This window comes from Pan paniscus, chromosome 9 (assembly GCF_029289425.2).
Source record: "Pan paniscus chromosome 9, NHGRI_mPanPan1-v2.0_pri, whole genome shotgun sequence".
In the NCBI taxonomy this organism is placed as follows: domain Eukaryota; kingdom Metazoa; phylum Chordata; class Mammalia; order Primates; family Hominidae; genus Pan; species Pan paniscus.
Window position 1 is genome coordinate 81,102,671 of NC_073258.2, and position 23,459 is coordinate 81,126,129.

Below are 23,459 nucleotides of genomic sequence, written 5' to 3' on the forward strand. Positions count from 1 at the left end.
TGCACCACCACACCTGGCTAACTTTTGTATTTTTAGAAGAGACAGAGTTTCACCATGCTGGCCAGGCTGGTCTCAAACTCCTGACCTCAGGTGATCCCCCTGCCTTGGCCTCCCAAGTCCTGGGATTACAGACATGAGCCACCATGCCCAGCATCTTTCTAACTTTCTGACATAGCCATTTAGTGCTACAAATTTCCCTCTTTACACTGCCTTAGCTGTGTTCCAGAGATCGTGGTATGTTGTATCTTTGTTCTCATTACTTTCAAATAATTTCTTGATTTCTGCCTTAATTTCATTATTTACCCAAAAGTCATTCACAAGCAGGTTATTCAACTTTCATTTAACTGTGTGGGGTTGAGTGAATTTCTTAGTCTTCATTTCTAATTTGATTGTGCTGTGGTCCAAAAGATGGTTATGATTTCAATTTTTTTGTATTTGCTGAGAAGTGTTTTACTTCTCATTATGTGATTGATTTTAGAGTATGTGCCATGTGGCAATGAGAAGAATGTTGTCTCCGTTGTTTCGGGGTGGAGAGTACTACAGATGTCTATCAGGTCCATTTGATCCAGTGCTGAGTTTAGATTCTGAATATCTTTGTTAAGTATTTATCTCAATAATATGTCTTATATCGTCAGTGGAGTGTTAAAGCCTCTCACTACTACTTTGTGGGAATCCAAGTCTCTTTGCAGGTCCCAAACAATGTGCTTTTTGAATCTGAGTGCCCCTGTCTTGGATGCATATGTATTTAGGAGAGGTAGATCTTGTTGAGTTGAACCCTTTACCACTACGTAAAGCCCTTCTTTGTCTATTTTGATCTTTGTTGTTTAAAGTCTGTTTTGCTTCAGAAACTAGGATTTCAACCCCTCATTTTTTCTGTCTCCCATTTTCTGGGTAGATTTTTCTCCACCTCTTTATTTTGAGCCTATAGGTGTCATTACATGTGAAACAGGTCTCTGGAAGACAGCATACCAATGGGTGCTAGTTTTTTTCTCCTGCTTGCCACTCTGTTTCTTTTAATTGGGGCATTTAGCCTATTTACATGCAAAGTTAGTATTGATATGCATGGATTTCATCCTGTCTTCATGATGTTAGCTGGTTATTTTGCCAACTTGTTTATGTGGTTGCTTTATAGTGTCACTGGTCTGTGTGCTTCAGTGTGTTTTTGTGGTGGCTAGTAACAGTCTTTTCCTTCCATATTTAGTGCTTCCTTCAGGAGGTCTTGTTAGGCAGGTCTAGTGGTAACAAAATCCCTCAGCATTTGCTTGTCTGAAAAAGATCTAATTTCTCTTTTGCTTGGAATCTTAGTTTGTCAGAATATTAAATTCCACATTGGAACTCCTCTTCTTCAATAATGTTGAATATTGTCCCACAATCTCTTCTGGCTTGTAGGGCTTTTGCAGACAGGTCTGCTCTTAGTCTGATGGGCCTCCCTTTGTAGATGACCTAACCTTTCTCTCTAGCTGCCTTTCACATTTTTTTTTTCTTTCATTTAGACCTTGGAGAATCTACTGATTATATGTACTGGGGATAATCTTCTTGTGAAGTATCTTACTAGGATTCTCTGCATTTCCTGAATTTGAATCTTGGCCTCTCTAGCTAGGTTGGGGAAGTTTTCATTGTTGCTATTCTGAAATATGTAATCCAAGTTGGTTCCATTCTCTCTATCTCTTTCAGGGACACTAATGAGGCATAGATTTGGTTTCTTTACAAAATCCTATATTTCGCTGAGTTTTTTTTTTTTTTTTTCATTTTTTTCTCTATTCTTGTCTAACTCTCTTATTTCAAATAGCCAGTCTTTAGGCTCTGAGAATCTTTCCTCTGCTCGGTCTATTCTGCTACTAACACTTGTAGTTGCATTATAAAATTCTTATAGTGTGTTTTTCAGCTCTACCAGGTTGGTTATGTTCTTTTTTATGCTGCATGTTATGTCAGCTCCTGCATTGTTTTATCATGATTTTTAACTTTCTTGGATTGGGTTTCAACACACTCTTGTAGCTCAATGATCTTCATTCCTATCCATATTCTGAATTCTATAGCTGTCAGTTAAGTCATCTCAGCCTGGTTCAGAACTCTTGCTGGGGAGGTGATGCAGTCGTTTGGGGGAAAAAAAGGCACTCTGGTGTTTTGAGTTGTCAGGGTTCTTGCACTGATTCTTTGTCATTTTTGTGGGCTGATCTACCTTCAATCTGTGAGGCTGCTGACCTTTGGATTTTTTTTTTCTTTCATCTTACTTGATGACCTTGAGGGTTTGATTGTGGTATAAGGTGAATTCATTCAACTGGCTTCATTTCTGGAAGATTTTAAGGGGCCAGTGCTCTGCTCTCAACTCCTGGACTACAAGCTGTAACTCTGGGGACTTGTATTGGGCCCCAACTTTGTTCTCTGGCTCCTTGAGGTTAGGAATCTACTGCACTGTAGGGTTCAAGGTGCTCCTGGACCACTGGTCACTACACTTCTATGGGTGGTGACAGCCAAAGTGCTTCACAGTGCAGTGACAGTGGAATTTGTCCTCATAGTGGCAGTTGTTGCAGAATGTTAGTGGGTGCTGGGTAGCCTGCCTCTCTTTGGACGTTCACCACAGTGGCAGAGACAACACAGCTGGGGGTGCAGTAGGCACCTGCTGGGAACTGTGTGCCTGGTCATGCTGGAAGTAGTGTTTGTTCTTGGGCGAAGTACTGGTGGGACCAGGTCTAGGTGCCTTCTCTGTGCCCTGCAAGCAGGAGTGATTTTTCAGGATGGAGGATAATCTGCTGTTCTCTTTGCAGTGTTAGTGCAAGGGCAGGGTGCCAGTGGAGGCAGCACTGGCTGGCTCTGTACCCACCAAGGCTCTATCTGCAATGGTTGTCAGCAGGGGAGGGGTGCGGACCGCACTCTCACATGCTGGTGGGGCAAGGAAAGCAAAACCTGCCTACATAGACACGTACCAGCAAAGTGATGTGGGGAGTTGCTGTGGGACTGGGGGAAGCTGCAGTATGGGGAGGGAGTGGGCAGCCTGGTGCGTGGCCATGGGGGCTGCCCTGCTGGAGTTTTCCACTGGTCAGGCATGCTCTGCCAGTACAGAAGCTATGGTGCAGGCCCCCAGGGCACCCAAGACTGCCCTGTAAGCTGGTATGGCCAGACTGGGGCCACAGGAGAGGCCTGCAAACTAAGGGGTACTCAGGTGGGACTGGCCTCATATGATAGGCAAGACTGCCCTGCAGGGTTCAGGACTGACAGTTCTCTAGGTCTAAAGTATCCTATGGGAACAAGTCAAGCCTAGGGGTATGGCCGTCCCTGGCTGTGCCCCACTATAGATGCTCCTGAACCAAACCCTGTGGGCTCCACATCAGCGGGCTTGCTGCCCCCTACCACTTCTCTGAATAGCTCTCCTTCTCAACTCCATTGTTCATGATGGTTAAGGTGTCTCCTTCTGCCAGACTTCCAGAGGTCTGTAGCTAGAGCTGATTGCTACTTGCCAGTTCAACTCACCCATTCCCCCAAAGCCACGGGGTGCTGGGTATGAGTCCGAGTGTGCAGTAGCTCCATGCAGGGTTCCCTGATTTCCTCTTCAGCCCAGCTTCTGTGCCTCTCCTTCATCCACTCGCGGTGCCTTTCCTCTCAAGATCTGTTAGGAGCATGCCAGTTATCTCACTCCCTCAGTGAGAGCTGTTCCACCTGGCTACATCTAGTTGACCATCTTGCCCTCCCTCCATCCTGAGTCTTGATGAACAAGAGATGGTTACCAAGTAAGTACCTACCTTGAATGTCAGTTGGTTCATGTAAGAGTTGCTGTTGGAAAAAAAATTTAAAGCAGTCATTTGTAGCTTTGTATGCAAATTCAGTGAAGGTTTGTTCCATCACATTTTCTCCCTCTGTATACCTGCAACAAAAAAAATGTATTCTGCTGCCCTGGGGTAGTGCAAGATTGAACGAGAAGCATACTTCAGAAGTCAGTGCCAGAAAAAAAGCAACTGAATATTGGACTCTGTCAAAAATCCAAGAGGAGGGTATGTTCAGGGCTGTTGCCGGAAGCTGCCACAAAGTAGGTGGAGAAGAGACACTATCAAGACCAATTTGAAAACAGGGATTTTTGCATTGGTGTTTGAAGAGAAAGGACAAAGTAATAAGAGTAGACATTTTGGAAACCATCCCCCAAATGATCCCACTGTCCAGATGCAGTCAGCTCAGTCTTGATGGATTCTCTCTAATTCAGTGACATTTTGAGCATACCAGTTATGCTTTCCTGTGCTGCTGCTCCAAGACTCTGCTGCCCAGCTGTCAACATGTACTATTTAGCAGTCACCAAGTTCTTGTTTTACAAAATGAAAAATGGAACCTGTTTTGGGCCACTCTTAGGGTTCCAGAAATTGTATTTATACAGGTGGTGAGCATGCAGTTAACATGTGAAAAATCAATCAGTCTTTGTACCTTGTCAGAGTTGGGCTATGAGTTATGAAGGGAATACTGGGACACATTTTCTCCCGAGTTCCTCTGTAAATCAGTTCCACACTTAGACACTGCTGTGGTTTGAATGTGTCATGCAAAGCTGATGTGTTGGATCCTTAATCCCCAGTGCAGCAGTGTTGAGGCAGGACTTTTAAGAGGTGCTTAGTTCATGAAGGCTCTGGCCTTATAAGTGGATTAATACCCTGTTCACTGCACTGGGTTACTGAGCGCCAGAGTGTGTTCCCGGTAAAAGGATGAGTTCAGCTTCCTTCCCCTCTTGGGCTCACCCTTTCTTGCCCTTCCACCTTCCATCATGCAATGACTCAGCAAGAGGGCTTTCAGCAGATGTGGGACCCTTAACCCTGGATTTCTCAGTCTCCAGAACTGTAAAAAATAAATTCGTGGCCGGGCGCGGTGGCTCACGCCTGTAATCCCAGCACTTCGGGAGGCCGAGGCGGGCGGATCACGAGGTCAGGAGATCGAGACCATCCTGGCTAACACGGTGAAACCCCGTCTCTACTAAAAATACAAAAAATTAGCCGGGCGTGGTAGCGGGCGCCTGTAGTCCCAGCTACTCGGGAGGCTGAGGCAGGAGAATGGCGTGAACCCGGGAGGCGGAGCTTGCAGTGAGCCGAGATCGCGCCACTGCACTCCAGCCTGGGCGACAGAGCGAGACTCCGTCTCAAAAAAAATAAATAAAATAAAAATAAAATAAATTCGTTTTCTCTATAAGTTACCCAGTCCATGATATTTGGTTATAGCAACACAAAATGGACTAAGATATATACATAAACTTTTTCTCCTTTGAACGTAACTGTAAATACATTTGTCATAATACAGCGGAAGTAGGATGGCCTTGGAGCAAGAGCACCGCATGCAAATTCTAGAATTGCCACTTACTCAATATATATTCTTAACCAAATTACTTAACCCCTTTTACTCTTAGTTTCCTCATCTGAAAAATGATTCCTCATCTGAAAAATAGGATGATTACATAATAAACTGATTCTTAAGAGGACTATTATTAATATTATTAAATACTAATTAAAAAATGCCAAATATTATTCTTGGTTCACAGTAAGGACCCAATAACTAGAGATTGATATTATTTTTACTATTAAACCTCAAGTATCAGTAAAACCTAGACTGAAGTAAGAAGCCTCAATCTCTTGCTTTAAATTGGAGTTGAACATTTCTTTTTTCTCTTCTCTCTCCCTCCCTCCCTTCCTTTATTCCTTCTTTCCTTCCTTCCCTCCCTCTTTCCTTCCTTCCTTCCCTCCCTCCCTTCCTTTCCTTCCTTCCTTCCTTCATTACTTCATTTTATCCTTTCTCCCTCTCTCTATGCCAAGTTTTAAAGAAAAGAGTAGACTTTGATTGTTTTGACGATTGTAGCATTACCAAAAATAATGTGCTAAATTAAATATTATGAAGAATGAACTGAAGCAGAAAAAGACTACAGACAATGAGACTCATTAAGAGTCTATAATTATCACCATTATCAGTGGAATTTCCTAATATGGTTGATGATTCTTTTATCTAACTGGTCTTCACAGCTAGATGCCTTAGTGTCATGAGTCATCATAAACTTAATCCCTTTTTCTACTCCAACCATCTAGGTATTTATTGAGTCCTGACCATTTAACTTCTTTCTTTCTTATTTTGAGACAGACTCTCACTCACCGAAGTTGGAATACTGTGGCGTGACCATAGTTCACTGCAGCCTCAACATCCCAGGATCAAGCTATCCTCCCACCTCAACCTCCTGAGTAGTTGGGACCACAGGTGTGTGCACTGCCACACCTGGCTAATTTTATTATCTTTTGTAGAGATGGAGTCTCACTATGTTGCCCAGGCTGATCTCAAATTCCCGGACTCAAGTGATGCTACCACCTCAGCCCCTTCAAAGCTCTGAGATTATAGGAGTGAGCCACTGTGCTTAGCCCCTTTAACTTCTTAAATGTCTCTGAAGTCTCTCCCGTTATCTCCATCCCATTGACCTTGTGCACCCCTTGCATGAAGTCCTGTAAGAGCTTCCTAAGTATCTACTGCTGCTTGTCTCAACTCCTCTCATCCAGTTTGTACACTGTAGTCAAAGTGATTTTTAGGAAGGAAAAACATAACCAGGGCCATTCTCTGTTAACTTGTTGACTCCTATTGCCTTCAGAATTAAGGCCAAATTGTAACCTGGCATAGAAATCCCTTTGTGACGGACCTTGTATGTCTCCACGGTTTGGTCTAATATCTTGCCATGCACTGCTTATGCTCACAGTTGCTGTCCTCACATTCCTGCTCTTCACCTTACATTCTGTGTTCATGACAACATTGGCATGTCTCCCTGATTAGAATATGCCTTCTTCCCTCAGTGCTTCACTATTACTTTTTGGTGAAGGCCTGTCTCCTTTGTGACTGCTCTCTTATGTAGAGATAGGGAGGACTTCCTCTGTGTTCCCTCAGAATCTTATATATCACTTCATCATGACATTAATTGTGCTGTATCTCAGTACACGCACGTATTAGTTCAAAGGGCAGAAATAGAGACCGAATAGCTGTGCAACCTTCATTTGTCTCTTAAATTAGATAATACTTAAGTAAAACAATTCAGAAACAGAAAGTCAAATACTGCATGTTCACACTTATAAGCAGAAGATAAATAGTTTGTATGCATGGACATAAAGTGTGGAATAATAGACCCTGGAAACTTAGAAGGGTGGGAGGGGAATGAGGTATGAAAAGTTACTCAATAGATACAATGTACACTATTTGGAAGACGGTTACACTAAAAGCCCAGACATCACCAGTACTCCATACATCCATGTAGCGAAATTGCACTTGTACTCCCTTAATTTTATATAAATTTTAAAAATATTGAGATAATACTGTCTATTTCCTAGGGTTATTGTGAGGACTAGAGTAAATACACAGTAAATGCTTAAAATGACTGATGATGGTTTAAAAAAAAAAGTTTAGTAATATGGCCTCTAGTTCCTTTAATTCCAGTATAGGTATGACCTACTGTTGGTGTCCAAGATTTTCATCCCAACTGATAAATCATTCTTCACCAGCCCTCACTTAAGTCTAAATGAGATCAAGGATCAGCTTCAATGACTCCTCTCTTCCAAGAGGTCCCTAATCACAGCAGGAAGATCTCTGTCCCTCCTCTAGCATCAGAAGCAGTTTGTCCCTGTTGCTCTCTCTCTCCTATATTTTGATCCCTAAATTGAAGTCATACCATACAAGTTTCATTTCATCACAAAAACGTGTGTTCCCAAGGGTCCATCCTGGACTGGTCGTCTGTGCCTAACTCCTTTCCTCAACATCCAGAGCAAGGCCCAAGCATAGACTCGGGGCTCTGGCTTCCCTCTTTTCTGGTTTCCTTTGAATATTGGCAATATAGAGGGCCATGAACACTGAGAAGTCACAGTGGCTCCGGTATATAAATCTGCCTTGGCATGAGGATCCAGGGTTTCATTTCTCTGCTTTGGGATAGAGATAATGGGAGTCACTGATTCCAAAACCATTCACTGTTGTGGTCTGGGAACTGAGGATGTCACGAATACCTGAAGAAGAAAGTGTTTCAGAAAGCAGCAGAGGAAAAAAAAAAGTTTGAAATCAGCATGGCCTGAATTCCCATTGGCAACAGCAGAAAAGAAACTCGCCCCAGAGGCAGAGGGTCCAAGAAAAGCTGACAACAAGACTGGTAATTGGTAGAGCCGTGCTTCTTCCCTTTATTTGGATCTTGAAAGATGGGTTGGATTCTGGCAGGCAGAAATGTCCCCTTGCAACTCCATTTTGATGTAGCACCTATTTACTTTTCCTGCCTCTATTTCTGTCTCTTTGACTCCATTCTTATTGCATAGTTCTCCAGAGCAATGAGCTGGGGAGTGAAGGACCCTTAAAGACATGGTTTGGATGATGCTTTGCACTTAGCAAACTATTATTCAACCTTCATCATCGTGGCATCTTTATGTTTCCTGATCTGCCCTCCAAATGCTCAGCAAATGAGTAACCAATGCGTTCATGCTTTAATGATTTTTAAAACTCTTTAAAGATTTTGCAAGTGGTAACTTTTTAAACTAACAACTAATATTACAATCGTAAGTATTTTCCCCCTCTGAAAACTGAGCTGAAATAGATAGGAAGGTAAATGGGAAAATTGCTAAATCATTCAGGTTTTATTAAGCAGTCAGCATCCTGATCCCGAGGATTATTCATGTATTTAGCAACATCCTCTGTGCGTGAGACTGTGTATGAACATTTGGATAAATGTAGAAGGAAGTGAATACACGTGCATCAACAAGGTAGGCCTTGACTTCTTATAAGTTCTGCAGTGTTTAAATAATCCTTTATGTAAGAAGACAGGAATGTAAGAATGAAAAATTGCTTTAATTTAAACCTCTAAAATAAGCACATACTAGAAAGAATGTGCTTCTTCCTCTCCAAATTTTAAAACTTGGCCATGGCCACATTCTGAAATATCTGCTTTTGAAATGATATAACGTAGCTGAAAGTAAATTATAATTTGCTATCTTAATAAGGTAAGGTTACACCAGATTTTCTCCCTCCACTTTTTTTTTCCTTGTTTTTTCCTTCCTTTTCATTTTCTTTCCTTCCATCTCTCCCTGGCTCTTTCCCTCTTTATCCAAAAAATTTAATTTTGAGCACTATATTAGTTTAGGGCTGCTATAACAAAATACCACTGACTGAGTGGCTTAAATAGCAGAAACTTATTTTCTTACAGTTTTGAAGGCTAGAAGTTCAAGATGGAGGTGCTGGCAGGTTTGGTTGCTTTTGAGACCTCTCTGTCTTAGAGAAAGAGTGGGCGGATGGCTGCTGTCATGCTGCATCCTCACACGGTCTTTCTTTCTTTGAGCATGCATCCCTGGCATCTTTGGATGCCCTAATCTCCTCTTTTTATAAGGATACTGGTTTTACTGGATTAGGGCTCACCTTGAAGCCTCATTTTAACTTAATCATCTCCCCAAATACAGTCAGGTTCTAACATACTAGGGGTTACAGCTTCAACATATGAATTCTGGAAGGACACAATTCCGTGCATAACAAACACCTAGACAACGTCCACAATTTAAAAGGTCATATACTTTTCTTTCTTGTTGCTTCTCTGTTTTTCTTCTCTCGCCAATTTTCCAGGAGTTTCTTCCTCTCAGAATCTTTTGATCATTTAAGATCTTCCCAAGTAACTTTTTAGTCTTTCTTCTCTGCCTTATACACAAACTACAGATTTATCACACTTGTTTTTATTACCTAGTGCCTGGGGATATTTACTCTAAATAGGTTTGAATGAACGATTTCTAATAACCGCAACCATAATTTGACCTATTACCATCACCAGTACTATTGCTATACTGCCACTACTATAACTATTACTACCACCCCCACTTCTGCTTCTCCTTCTCCCCTCTCTCCTCCTATAATGATAATATATCCTAGAGATGTCAGACTCATACATGTAAAACATCTAGTATTGTCTGGATATGGTAGCCAAAATTGCTAGTGCATTTCCTGTAAAATGAGTGAAATAAACAAAAATCTGGAGACAATTATCTCCCTCTCTTTTCTTATTCCTCTTTTGGTTTGGACTTCTTTGGCTTAAGAAAAAGGTTATTTATTATACTTTGGTTTCTAGGCCTGTGGGAGGCTTTGTCCTGTCCAGAGATGCTAAGCTATTTTCAAGAGCCCTGCCCCTTTTCCTTCTCCAGACCTTTCCAGGACAATTACTAGTTGCATTCAGAAGAACAGGGGCACATTCCACTGGCTAGTGAGGTCAGGCACTTGTGACCCTGGTGGCCTTGATTGACTTGGCAAGGAGTTAGCCGCCCCACCAGCAGCCTCCACCACAAACCTCAGTGCTGCTGCTGCCTCCATTCTCCTTTTTCATTAACTGTCTCCTTACTGGTGGAACCTGGGCTGAGTCAGAATTTTTGTGTTTTAATGGATCTATCTGGATTGGAAGGAGATGATGCTTTCCAAGTAATCAAAACTGATTCTGTTCCTTAAGGAGCTTTTTAACTAGGAAGTAGGAAAAAAAAAAAAAAAGCCTCAACACTGTTCTCCCTCCCTCCTTCCCTCCCATTCTCTCCCTTTCTTCCTCCCTCCCTCCTGCCTTTCCTTCCTTCCCTCCTCCCTTTCTTCCTCTCTCTCTTCCTCCTTTTCTTCCTTCCTTCCTCCTTTCCTTCCTTCCACCTGTCTTGTTTTTCCTTCCTTCTCTTTTTCTTTTCCACTTTCTCTCTCTACCTTTGTTTTTTCTCCCTTCTTCCTTTTTTGTTTTTCCTACTTGTACTTCATCTCCACTTTCCTGCTATTTCTTTGTCTTTTTGTTCTTCTTTCATTATAATTGCTTAAAGCTTAAGTTAATGAAAATATTCTAAGATATGGATTAAATATTGCCTCACACTGAAACAACGGGAGGCTTCTACACTTACGTTTATGTTTGTTATATATGCTATGCTTATTATTCATGTATATTCATATATATATTATATATATATAATATATATATGCAGCCGAATCAATAGCAAGTGGAGTTCAGAATATCTTTCATGTTTATCCTAATCGGTTAGCATATATTTTTTTCTCTTTAATTATGCTACTTTTTAATTGATTATCTGTTCACCTAAGCTACCTGAGGACAGAGCTCATATTTCCTCAACTGACCTTTTAATATTATATATTGAATTAATGGAGTTCCTACTACAGAACCACCCTTGCCTTCTAGGAGGCTGTAGCATCAGTGTATACTAAACTGGGGAACTGCCTTTGCTTTTATTTTACTTGTGTTTTTTTTTCTTTTGCATAAATATGCAAGAGAAAGATCGGTCTAAAGCTTTCTGCATTTGATTTGTTTTGTTAACAGGGCAGTGCTTCTGAAACTATTTTTCTCCCCTATGGAACATTTTTCAAATTACAGAATGACTTGTCTTTAAAAATTTGAATGAATTCATCTGTCTCTGGCATTTTTCAGAGCTACAATTAGTGATGTGCCGGTAAATGTTTAATAACTGGCTGTCAGCAGGAGTGGGGAATCCCTGATTTGTTGCATGTACTGACTTCTACAGTGTAAAGATTTCCACCTTGGCTGATACCAGGCTTACTAAGAGGATGCCATGGAACTTAGAGGTGGAAAGAGATGTGCACGATCTGCTTAACAACGCCAACCAGATCTAGCACACAGATGGTTATAGATCTTTGACAACCTCTCAATTTTGTCAATTGCTTAGGTTTTCTATCTCCTATGGTGTCTATTTTAGTATTCATTAGAATACTATTTTCTTAGAAAAGTATTCATTCATCTAGATGTTCAAATATGTTAGTCCTGTGAAGTTCTTTTAAAAAATACTTTTATTTCCCCAGTATCTTCGATACCCACTCTCCCTGCCCTTTCCATTTCAAATGGCGTATGTTTGCATTTTCTCTCTTTATATGTATCAGGTTAACTAGAGCTTCTGGAATTTTTAATGATTTCCTTGCTTCTCTTGTCAATTTTATATTCGAGATTTACTTGTCAATGCTATTGTCTCTCTGTTTTTCAATATATTTTCTCTGCCTATCTTTTTTTATTTTCTAATGTATACAAATTTATCTTTATAAAGTAACAAGGGTAAATAATATATAATAAGTAAATGGAATGCATTATTATTATGTAAATACATTTACCCAATAAAATATTATTTACTATATACTGGTTTTAGATATCCCAGCAATCTTATTAAAAATTTGAACCCAGCTCATTAACTATGGAAAATACTCTATGCTTTTTATAATACAATCAAAACCTGCTAAGTGTCTGTGTTTCTGCAATCCTGCAGGGGTTGTTGAAAGACATTATTTATATATTTCCTTTGTTTCATCCATGCCAGTGGCTATTCCTTCTACTCACACCTGCTTGTGTCCACACTGAGTCTCCTGTGATTTCAAACTCCCTTGTTCCTAACCAATAAACTCATTAAAAACAGATTCCCTCTAATCATTCTTCTGTCTCATTATGGGGTACCTCCAAGTCACCTCCTGGGTAACTCCAAGTACCGTAATTTCTTAATGGTCGTGGCCTGAGCTGCCTGTGAAGGCTTGTATTAAGCCTCAGCCAATGAGTTACCTTTCCTTTTCTTCTATGATGCAGAAACTCTATCTAAAATTTAGATTTGTTAAAGAGCCATACTTCCTGCAGATGGTTTGAATAATTGGATTGATATGGTTTTGCTGTGTCCCCACCTAAATCTCATCTTGAATTGTAGTTTCCGTAATCCCTACGTGCCATGAGAGGGACCTGGTGGGAGGTAACTGAATCATGGGGGCAGTTACCTCCATGCTGCTGTTCTCATGATAGTGAGTGAGTTCTCATGAGATCTAATGGTTTTATAGGGTGCCTTTCCCCCTTTTTCTTGGCACTCCTCCTTGCTGCCACCATGTGAAGAAGGACATGCTTGCTTCACCTTCTACCATGATTATAAGTTTCCTGAGGCCTCCCCAGCCATGCTGAACTGTGAGTCAACTAAATTTCTTTCCTTTATATATTACCCAGTCTCAGATGTGTCTTTATTAGCAGTGTAAGAACAGACTAATACGTGGGTCAATGCCTTTCAGAATATGTGGATAATGCAGAGATTTGCATTAAGCATTTGATATTTACTCAACTTGCTTTTTTTGAGCAATATGTATTAAGGACAACTTTAGATCAGCCCATAGAGGGCAGGTGGTTGAGGTGGGCCATTGTTCAGAGTGGTATTAAGTATGGAGTCCATGTAAAAAGTGATTATGACAGAGGATAAAGGAGAAATAAAGGCATTTTGGTTGAGTGCCTACTGACTTCAAAGTGGATGTTCAAAAAAGCAAAATATCTTTCCCAACGCCATATAGCTAGGCAGTAAGAGAAAAAAGATTCAAAGTATGACTCCAGAATTTGTACATTTTTACCAGACTCTACTGCCCTTTTTTGAATAATACAGTCCTAGGTAATTTGCATTCTAATTCTTCTTGCCATGAAGCATCCATGTTGTGAGTTCTGTGAACATCTTGGTTTGTTTAATACACAGAATTCTTAGGAATATCTTTGAACTAAATAAGTAGCACTCAATGACTACCATTCATGACAGTGATAGTTGTTTTGTTGTGCTTTGCTTTATTATTATTATTATCAACATTTTAATAGATATCATTTAGAAACTGTCCTACACAATCCTATGCTTTTAAATGCTTGCAGTCTCAGTCACTATGAATGCATAGGTTAAGAGTCTTATTCAAGCCCTCCATCCCAAAGCATTTGATCTTATTCTACCAATGCTTCGCATGATAATTCTCTAACCTATCTCAAGACATGAATACATGCCCTGATTCTAACTTTTTATGTAATCAGAGCTGCCTTTTCTTGGATGACACCCATCCTCAGCTGTATACTCAGCTGACCCCACAGCTCCCAGACGGAGCACCTGAAACCATCATGAAAGTTGCTGGACAGAGCCTCAGGACCCCTTTTGCAGTTTCATGACTTTTTGTTTTTCCTCAGTGAGGTAACAAATGAACAAATAAAAAAGCAAAAGAACAAAGAAATAAAGAATAAATGAAGAAAGGAAGGAAAATAAAAGAATGAAAGAAATGAAAAGAGAAAGAAGGAGGGAGGGAGGGAGGGAGGGAGGAACCTAACACACATATTTTGGGAGTTACCATCCAAAATCTCCTGGGGACTCTCTTTTACTTTTTGATAACTGCTGTTTCATAATTTTACTGTTATTTCTTGTAGAGCTAAATTAAATAGATACTGTCACATTTCTCCTGAATTTCAAAACAAAGTTAAGTATACAATCCCTACCTTCAGGGAACTTTCACAGATTTTTTTTTACTTTGGAATGCTGCTCAGCTTTCAAAGCCTCAACCCTTAAACAAAATTTTTTTTTTTGATAATTGGATTAAGCTACCATCCTACTTCACCCAGAAACCATATTTATACTATAACATCCAGGCCTCTGCCGTACTTGAGTAGACTAAGTGGTCACTTACAAGACAGGGGAAAGAGGGCAAAATTGCGTTTTATGTGTGGCTAGAAATGAAGCACATAAAACTGCATTGTGATTCTTTCCCACAAAGTAGACTGCAAAGATAAGAGAAAGGTGAGTACAGAGAGAAAAAGGATAGTTAAAACATTCAGAGAAACCCAGAAGTATATCTCCTAAAGCTTTCCCATAAATGGGCTTAGACCCTTCCTGAGGTTCTCTTGCATCGTTGTCCTTGGGGTTCACTTTATCCTGCTTGTATTAGGCTAGATTGAGTAGCATCTTCTTTCTTGCAATTATTGCTGTATATACCCCACTACTGAGAGGCAGCATGGCATACTAGAATTATGACCAGCTATGCACCAAAATGCCTAGAATTGAATCCCAGCTCCAGCACTTAGTAGCTGGGTCGCTGAATAGTGCCCTCCAAATATATCCAGATCCTAACTATAGGAACATGTGAATGTTTCCTTACATGACAAAAATGTAAGGAAATGTAATTCGATGTTATTACATTAAAAATTTCGAGATAGGGTGTTTATTCTGGATTATCAAGGTGGCCTGAAATATGATCATTATAAGAAGGAAATGGGGAGATTTCACACAGAAGAGAAAGTAGGAGATGTGCGATAGAAGCAAGAGGCTGGAGAGATGCAAAGAAGGAGCAAAGGCCTGCAGCAGCCTCCAGAGCTGGAAGAGGCAAGGAGACTAGCTCTCTGGTTGAGTCTCCAGAAGGAACCAGCCGTGCCAGCATCTTGACTTAAGCCCATGGAAACTGACTGCAGCCTTTTTGTGTCCAGAACTAAGATAATACATTTTCATTGTTTTAAGCCACTGAGTTTATGGTAATTCATTATAGCAGCAATAGAAAACTAATACAGTAGCTTTGTAACCTTGGGCAATTTTTCTAACTATTCTGTTTTAATTTTATCATCTGTAAGGTGGAAAAATGCATGCTTCATCAGATGGCTGTGAGAATCGATGATTTAGTCTGTTTTCTGCCATGTGGAAGGCACTAAATAAGCATTGTATTGTTCAATGCTTGTATACAACACAATTTTAGTCACACCTTTAGTTAGTAGTTGAGTCAGGACTTCTACCCAAGTTTTTTTTGACTCCAAATCTACTACAAGAAAGTTATAAAACAAAAATTAAAACACAAAACGAAACAAAACAAAACAAAAAAACCTATCAATTAATATATCAAATATGATTTGAGCCCACATTTCTTAGGCTTTCCTTTAAAAGTGATCATTGAAAGAGGAAAATTTTATTCTTTTGGTTACTCTACATGAGCAAAAATTCAATTTCTATTCTGCTAAAACAGATGCAGATATCTCTGAACTCTCTCATTTATGTTTTAGCTGCTAAATTTGTACATTATTATTTTTAGCTCCCCTATTTTACTTTTTCAAATCCACTAACAGGTAATCTTTCTAAAAAGTTTTATTTTCCTCTAACTTATTTTGTAGAGATCAATTCAATTCAACAAACTTTTACAAAGCACCCATATGCTTACAGACAGCAACCCAATTATTCATGTATCCATTCATCTACCCATCTATTTGCCCACGAGCTATCAATTTAGCAGGCAAGTATCTGTGACTAGTCACTGATAGTAATATTTTTATATGCAGCAGACCCCTAGTGCACATGACAAGTTGTAGTCTGCCATGGAGGGCTTGCAGTTGACTTTTGGAGGCATTTGCATGATCAGAACCTTCAAAGAAATGTGACAAGGACAGTAATCGAGGTTTGACCAGAGAGTGAAATAAAGTGGGGTGGAGGGGTTGCTATATCAGACAGAAAGCAGGGATTGTAAGAAAGAATTCACAGAGGAAATGTGGAGCTGAGGTTATGAGGTTTAGGGAGCATAAACTGGAAAGAAAAAAGCCTTCAATAAAAGCTTTAGAAACGTTAAAAGGAAAATATGATATAGATAGATGATATGGATAGATTAGACATGGTATTTGATAACATATAGTCAAAGAAAATGTCTTTTCTTCTCCCAGGCAAGAATATAGATTGTCATTTGATTGTCTGATGGAAATAATTTAGAAGAACATACTAGGATATGCTATTTATCAGAGCAGACAGCTTTTTGAGATCTGATGCATGCATTCTGACTTTTTTTTTTCTCTTTCTTTTGTCTGAAACATTACTGACAGTTACTGCTATAGTCCAGCACTCTCGAAGTTGACATATGCTGAGTGACAGATCTAAGATAAGAGTAAAATACATTTGAATGTGCCGATAAAAGAAAAATGGGAAAGGGATGAAATTACAGATATATAAAGGTGTATCTTTAAAGCTCTTAGGGGGACAAATTGCTAATCAGGAATTGAACTATATAGAGGCTTGATAAGTTCTAATGCAGAAACCCTTCTGGGAAGAAAACTCTTTCTAGTGTATAGTGGTTTAATAAGAAGTCAAATAAAATCCATTTGAAAGTGCTGGTTCCACTTGGTATGAAGGAGAATTTTCAAGAGATTTTCAAATGTCTGAATGAACAGTAATAAACCCAACAGGGCCAAGGTGGGTTGTCCAGTTGGACAAGTGGCATAAAAGCTATCTTTGGAAACTCATCATCTACAATAGCACATTCTGTTCCCATTAATTTCTGACAAATGGAAGCTATCTGCAAGGAAATTACACTGACATGAATCAAGTCAATCATAGTGTGCATTTACCTGTAACCTAAAATTCTAATAGGTACTATCACTTTACAGTGATTGAAACACACTTACACACACATGTGAGCACACACACTCACACCCCACACATGAATATTTATAAAGCATACGCAACTTCAATTCTTATTTTATCAACTTCCCAAGTAATATTAATTTATTCTAATAAAATTAATTTATTCAATTATTTAATTTTTTTAGAAGCCAAGTAACCACCACATATAGTACCTGTTGGGCCTAAATATTGTCCCATTCTCCAGAATTATTAGACTCTTAGTGTATAGGAATGATAAATTGCTAAGAATTTGTTTCTGCATTCCTGGCCTTAGCTGATTGATTCTGGGGTATATGCCTGACCTTAGCTAGGCCAGCAAGAGGGTCTCTACTTGGAAGTGGGAGAATGGTAGGGGAAGACCCAGAGGAGAAGCTCATTCAAGCATTCATTTTGCTCAAAATGCCTGTTTCAGAATCCTGGAACCCCAACCCTTTGATGGCTCACTCTGCAGAATAGTCTGCAAATTTACAATTTGCTAGAAATGGAAACTACAGTTGCCCTTGCACTTCTAAAGGTAGCAACACATCCCCACTGAACGTACAGGCACTCAGACTGCTCCATAAAGATAATAAAAAAAAAAAAAAAAAAAAAAAAAAAACTTTTGGTAGAAAGCTTACATCATTTTCCTTGCATCAAAACTGCATTTCCACATCTTTTACCAGCTTCAGAATTTATCTGCCACATGTTCCATTCTTGAAGCTCTATAATAGAGTAAACACTGTGGTATCGTAAGAACTATGTTTGGTCTTTCTTCTCAGGTCCTGGCACTGAGAGGTTAAAACCCTTGGAATTTCCTGATAGGAGTGTATTTTTGTTATTCATAAAGAGCCTCTTTTTAATCACTCCTGGGATTATGCTAATGAGGTGACTTAGGGTGGGGCACCTAAATAGTCTCAGGATGGAGGCTGGGCACTTAAAAGACTAAGGATATGATTAGAAGGTAGGAAGTTTCAGCCCTGCACCCTTACTTCTGGGAGCAGAGTGGGTCTGGAGATAGGGTTGTATAAACCCCTGACCAAAGATGTTTGGAGAGCATTCAGGTTGGTGAACACATAGAGTACTGGGAGGGTGGTGCACCCAGGGAGGGCATGGAAACTGTGCAGCCCCTCACACCCATAGCACACCCCATGCATCCCTTTCATTTGGCTACTGCTGAGTTGTATCCTTTATCATAAACCAGTACATGTAAGTAAAGTGTTACACTAAGTTATGTGAGCCCTCTAGCAAATATGGAAACTGAAGAGGGGTTTGTGGCAACTTCTGATTTATATCTGGCTGGTCAGCAATACAGGTGGCCTGGGACTTGTGACTAGTGTCCAAAGTGGGGACAGGCTTGTGGAATGGAGCTGTTTAATTTGTGGAATTGGTTACTTCAGGGAGACAGTCTCAGAATTGAATTGAATGTTGAACACCTAGTTGGTGTTTGAGAATTGGAGAGTTGAGTGGTATCAGCGAAAACAGCCCAGAAACACTGATACAAGGTAAATAGTTGATTGATTTGGATTGTGGTAAAGCTAATATTTTTTTCTGGTGATAAAAATTCTTGAAAATTTGCTAAATACTTTTCATTGCTTGTGTAGGTTTGGTCCTCATAACTAGCTATCTCTGAGGTATAATATCCTCATTACACCATTGAGGATACTGAGTCTCAAAAAGTAAGAAGTATAGAAGTGAGGCAGCATAGGTTGTCAAGGGAGCGACGACATCCTTGGAACACAGCAACAGTGCTGACCATACAATCAACTCAATAAGCCTCAGCATTTGCAGTGTTGTTAAGTTCATTCAAACAAAGCTATCTTCAGTAGGGAATTTCCCCCATAAACAGCATGCACACTTTCCTTTCACCTGTCCTCAAACTGACCCTTTGCTCATTTTAATAGTAAAAAACACGCTCTTGGGTGGATGTTACAGGCCGAAAGAGTGAGAGTCATGATCAACTCAGTATACCACTGGAGGCTATATGAGCAAACAGCAAACTGTTCTCATAAAAGCAGAATGTTGGCAGACAGACAAACTGCATCTGCCACCCGGAAGGAATGCTGAGGGCATTCATGCCCCATGTTCAGTGTTGCTTGTGATCAGGTAAATCTGAAGCCTGTTAGTAATAATATGAACCTGTGATTAATTAAGCAGCTGACCAGTCATTACCTCCTCCTCCCTGCTGTTGTTACCCAATAAATAGGAAGGGCTGTGGAAGCTCAGTGGCTGCCTTTGCTCACTAGAAGCAGGGAGCTCTCTTCTTCCCCGGTTCCCCTTCCTTTAAAAGAGTTTCTTTTGTCTTAAGTTTTCATTTCTGCATTCATCCCTTCTTTCAGTCTCATGATGATGGTCTCAAGTAGTAACAGTAGTAACTGTCATAGTGAGGGTCTCAAGTAGTAATTGTACAAGTCTGTCACAGGTGGAGATTTAAGATGCAAATGAGACATATGACATATGAACAAGCATGTGCAGTTACTGTGCAGGTGCACCCAGAAGACCACCCAGAACATGCTTACGAGGAATGCCTCTTCCCACCCCCTAATGAATAATTATTTAAGACTCCCATAAAGGGAGTCTCCCTAGTGCCAGTCTTGGCTGTCTCGTACTTAAGCCCACCCTGAATCCTCTTTCTAAGGGTGCACTATCTATTCTGCACTTAACTTTCAAAGTATTCTTTGTCTTTTGCAATAAATTATGTTGCATCTCCTTTCTTGTGTGTCTCTCATTCGAATTCTTTTAAACTAAGAAGACATGAATCAAGGTGTTACAATGACTGTCAATAGAAGGACAATCTACCACTATGCCAGGAACACTGTAACTGTTCCGGTTGCTGAGGTTACTTAAAGATACGGGCATACCTCATTTTATTATGTCTCATTTTATTGTTCTTCACAGCTAATGCATTTTTTACAAATTGGCTTGTGGCAACTTTCATGCGCGTCCCTGTGAAGAGACCACCAAACAGGCTTTGTGTGAGCAATAAAAGCTTTTAATCACCTGGATGCAGGTGGGCTGAGTCCGAAAAGAGAGTCAGCAAAGGGTGGTGGATTATCATTAGTTCTTATAGGTTTTGGGATAGGCAGTGAAGTTAAGAGCAATGTTTTGTGGGCAGGGGTGGATCTCACAAAGTACATTCTCAAGGGTGGGGAGAATTACAAAGAACCTTCTTAAGGGTGGGGGAGATTACAAAGTAACTTCTTAAGGGTGGGGGAGATTACGAAGTACATTGATCAGTTAGGGTGGGGCAGGAAAAAATCACAATGGTGGAATGTCATCAGTTAAGGCTATTTTTACTTCTTTTGTGGATCTTCAGTTACTTCAGGCCATCTGGATGTATACGTGCAAGTCACAGGGGATGCGATAGCTTGGCTTGGGCTCAGAGGCTTGACAGCAACCCTGCATCAAGCAAGTCTGTAAGTGCCATTTTTTCAACAGTATGTGCCCACTTTGTGTCTCTTTGTCACATTTTGGTAACACTAGCAGCATTTCAAACTTTTTCATGATAATTATATCTATTATAGTGATCTGTGATCAGTGATCATGATCTTGATGTTACTATTGTCATTGTTTTTCAGCACCACAAACCACACCAATATAAGATGGCTAACTTAATAAATGTGTGTATTTGGACTGTTCCACCGACAAGCCATTCCCTCATCTCTCCCTCTCCATAGGCCTCCCTATTCTCTGAGGCACAACAATTGAAATTAGGACAATTAATAACCCTACAACAATTTCTAAGTGTTCATGTGAAAGGAGGAGGCTTTTGTCTTTCATGTTAAATTAAAAGCTAGAAATGATTATGCTTACTGAGGAAGGTAGGTTGAAAGCTGAGATAGGCTGAAAGCCAAGCCACTCAAGAAAGTTAGCAAAGTTGTGACTGTAAAGGAAAAGTTCTTAAAGGAAATTAAAAATGCTACTCCATTGAACACACAGATGACAGAAAGCAAAATAATCTTATTGCTGATATGGAGAAAGTTTTAGTGGTCTGAATAAAAGATCAGGCCAGCCATAGCATTCCTTTAAGCTAAAGCCTAATCCAGGGCAAGGCCTTAACTCTCTTCAATTCTGTGAAGGCTGAGAGAAGTGACAATGCTGCAGAAGAAAAGTTTGAAGTTAGCAGAGGTTGTTTCACTAGGTTTAAGAAAAAAAGCCATTTCCCTAACCTAAAAGTGCAAGGTGAAACAGCAAGTCCTGATAAAGAAGCTGTAAGTTATCCAGAAGATCTAGCTAAAATCTAGATACGATTGGTAAAGATGATGACATTAAACAACAAATTTTCATCTAGGCCATGTAGAACTTTTATAGCTAGAGAGGAAAAGTCAATGTCTGGCTTCAAAGGATAGGCTGACCCTCTTGTTAGGAGTTAATGAAGCTGGTGGCTTAAATGTGAAGCCAATGCTCAACCTACCATTCTGAAAATTTTGGGATATGTAAGAATTATGCTAGATATGATCTACCTGTGCTCTATGAATAAACAACAAAGCCTGAAGACGGAACATCTGTTTACAGCATAATTTACTGAATATTTGATACCTCCTGTTTCACATACAGCTTAGAAAGACTGCTTTCAAAATGTTACTTCTCATTGACAATGCACCTCATCACCCAAGAGTTCTGATGGAGATGTACAAGGAGATTAATGTTGTTTTCATGCCTACTAACACAATATTCAATCTTCAGCCCATGGATCAAAGAGTAATTTTAACTTTCAAGTCTTATTATTTAAGAAATACATTTAATAAGGCTATAGCTGCCATAAATTGTGATTCTTCTAATGGATCTGGGCAAAGTCAATTGAAAATCTTCTGGAAAGGATTTATCATTTTAGATGCCATTAAGAACATTGGTGATTCACAGGAGAAAGTCAAAATATCAACATTGATAGAAGTTTGGAAGAAGCTGATTCCAATCTTCATGGATGGGTGTAAGGGGTTCAAGATGTCAGTGGAGGAAGTAACTGCAGATGTGGCAGAAACAGCAAGATAACTAGAATTAGAAGTGAAGCCTGAGAATGGAACTGAATTGCTGCAATCGCATAACAAAACTTTAAAGAATAAGGAGTTGCTTTATATGGATGAGCACAGAAAGTGGCTTCTTGAGATAGACTTTACTGTTGGTAAGGATGCTGTGAACATTGTTGAAATGACAACAAAGTAGACTATTACATAACTTAGTTGCTAAAGCACAGTAGGGCTGGGGAGGATTGACTCTGATTTTGAAAGTTCTATCATAGATAAAATGCTATCAAACAGTATTGCATTCTATAGAGAAATCTTTAGTGAAAGGTGTCACTTGATGTGGCAAATTTCATTGTCTTATTTTTAAAAATTGCCATAGCCACCTCAACCTTCAGCAACCACCATCTTGATGGGTCAGCTGCCATCAACAGTGAGGCAAGACCCTCCACCAGCAAAATGATTATGACTCGCTGAAGGCTCAGATGATTGTTAGTATTTTTAGAAATATTTTAAAATTAAGGTATATCTATTTTTTTTAACATAAAGCTATTGCACACTTAATAGACTACAGTGTAGTGTAAACATAAATTGTATATGCACTGGGAAACAAAAAAATTTGTATGATTCTACTTATTGCAATATTCACTTTATTACAATAGTCTTTAATAAAACCTATCATATCTCTAAGATATATCTACATATGTGTATGTTTGTGTATGGATATGACACATTTTTATTATACATATATCATATGACATATTCTCTCGGTTTTTATAAATTTTATTATCTTTGCAAAATATTATTTTGTTATTATTTTATAGTGTACCGAAGTTGTTTCTACGCATTACCTTGCATGATTTTCTCCATACCCTCCCCCATCCTCACACACATGCATTAGGCAGTAATTGAGATTATTTTTGCTGTACTTAATAGATAAGAAACTAGAGCTTGGAAAATACAATTGACTCTCAAAATTACATAATTGAAAGGGCTGGAGTTGAAACTTGCATTTGGAACTTCTTTTTCTCAAGCGTGGTCCTTCCTCTGACATAATCTATCTATTTTCTCCTAGATCATCTGTTCTCTATATCACAATCTATTATGGGAATATGACTTGAACAGAGTGACTGTTAATGACATAATGAACATGTACATTAAGAGAGGTTTGGAAGAGAGTCTTTTCTTGCTAGAAAGAGTATAGATCTGGAGCCAGGATGCTGGACTAGTTAAGGGCCGCTGGTTGTGGAGTCAGATGGACTGGGATTAAATCTTGACTCGTCCACCAACTATCAACTTGAGTAAGTTTATTATCTTCTTTAAATCTTAGTTTCCTTATCAAGAAAATCAT

At 39.6% G+C, this 23,459-nt stretch overlaps 1 protein-coding gene across 1 annotated transcript in view; it reads right to left on the reverse strand.

Moving 5' to 3' along the window:
• The window catches only part of TENM4 (teneurin transmembrane protein 4), a 3,002,963-nt gene that overhangs the window by 1,516,781 nt on the left and 1,462,723 nt on the right, over nucleotides 1–23,459 (reverse strand). The window lies entirely within an intron of this gene.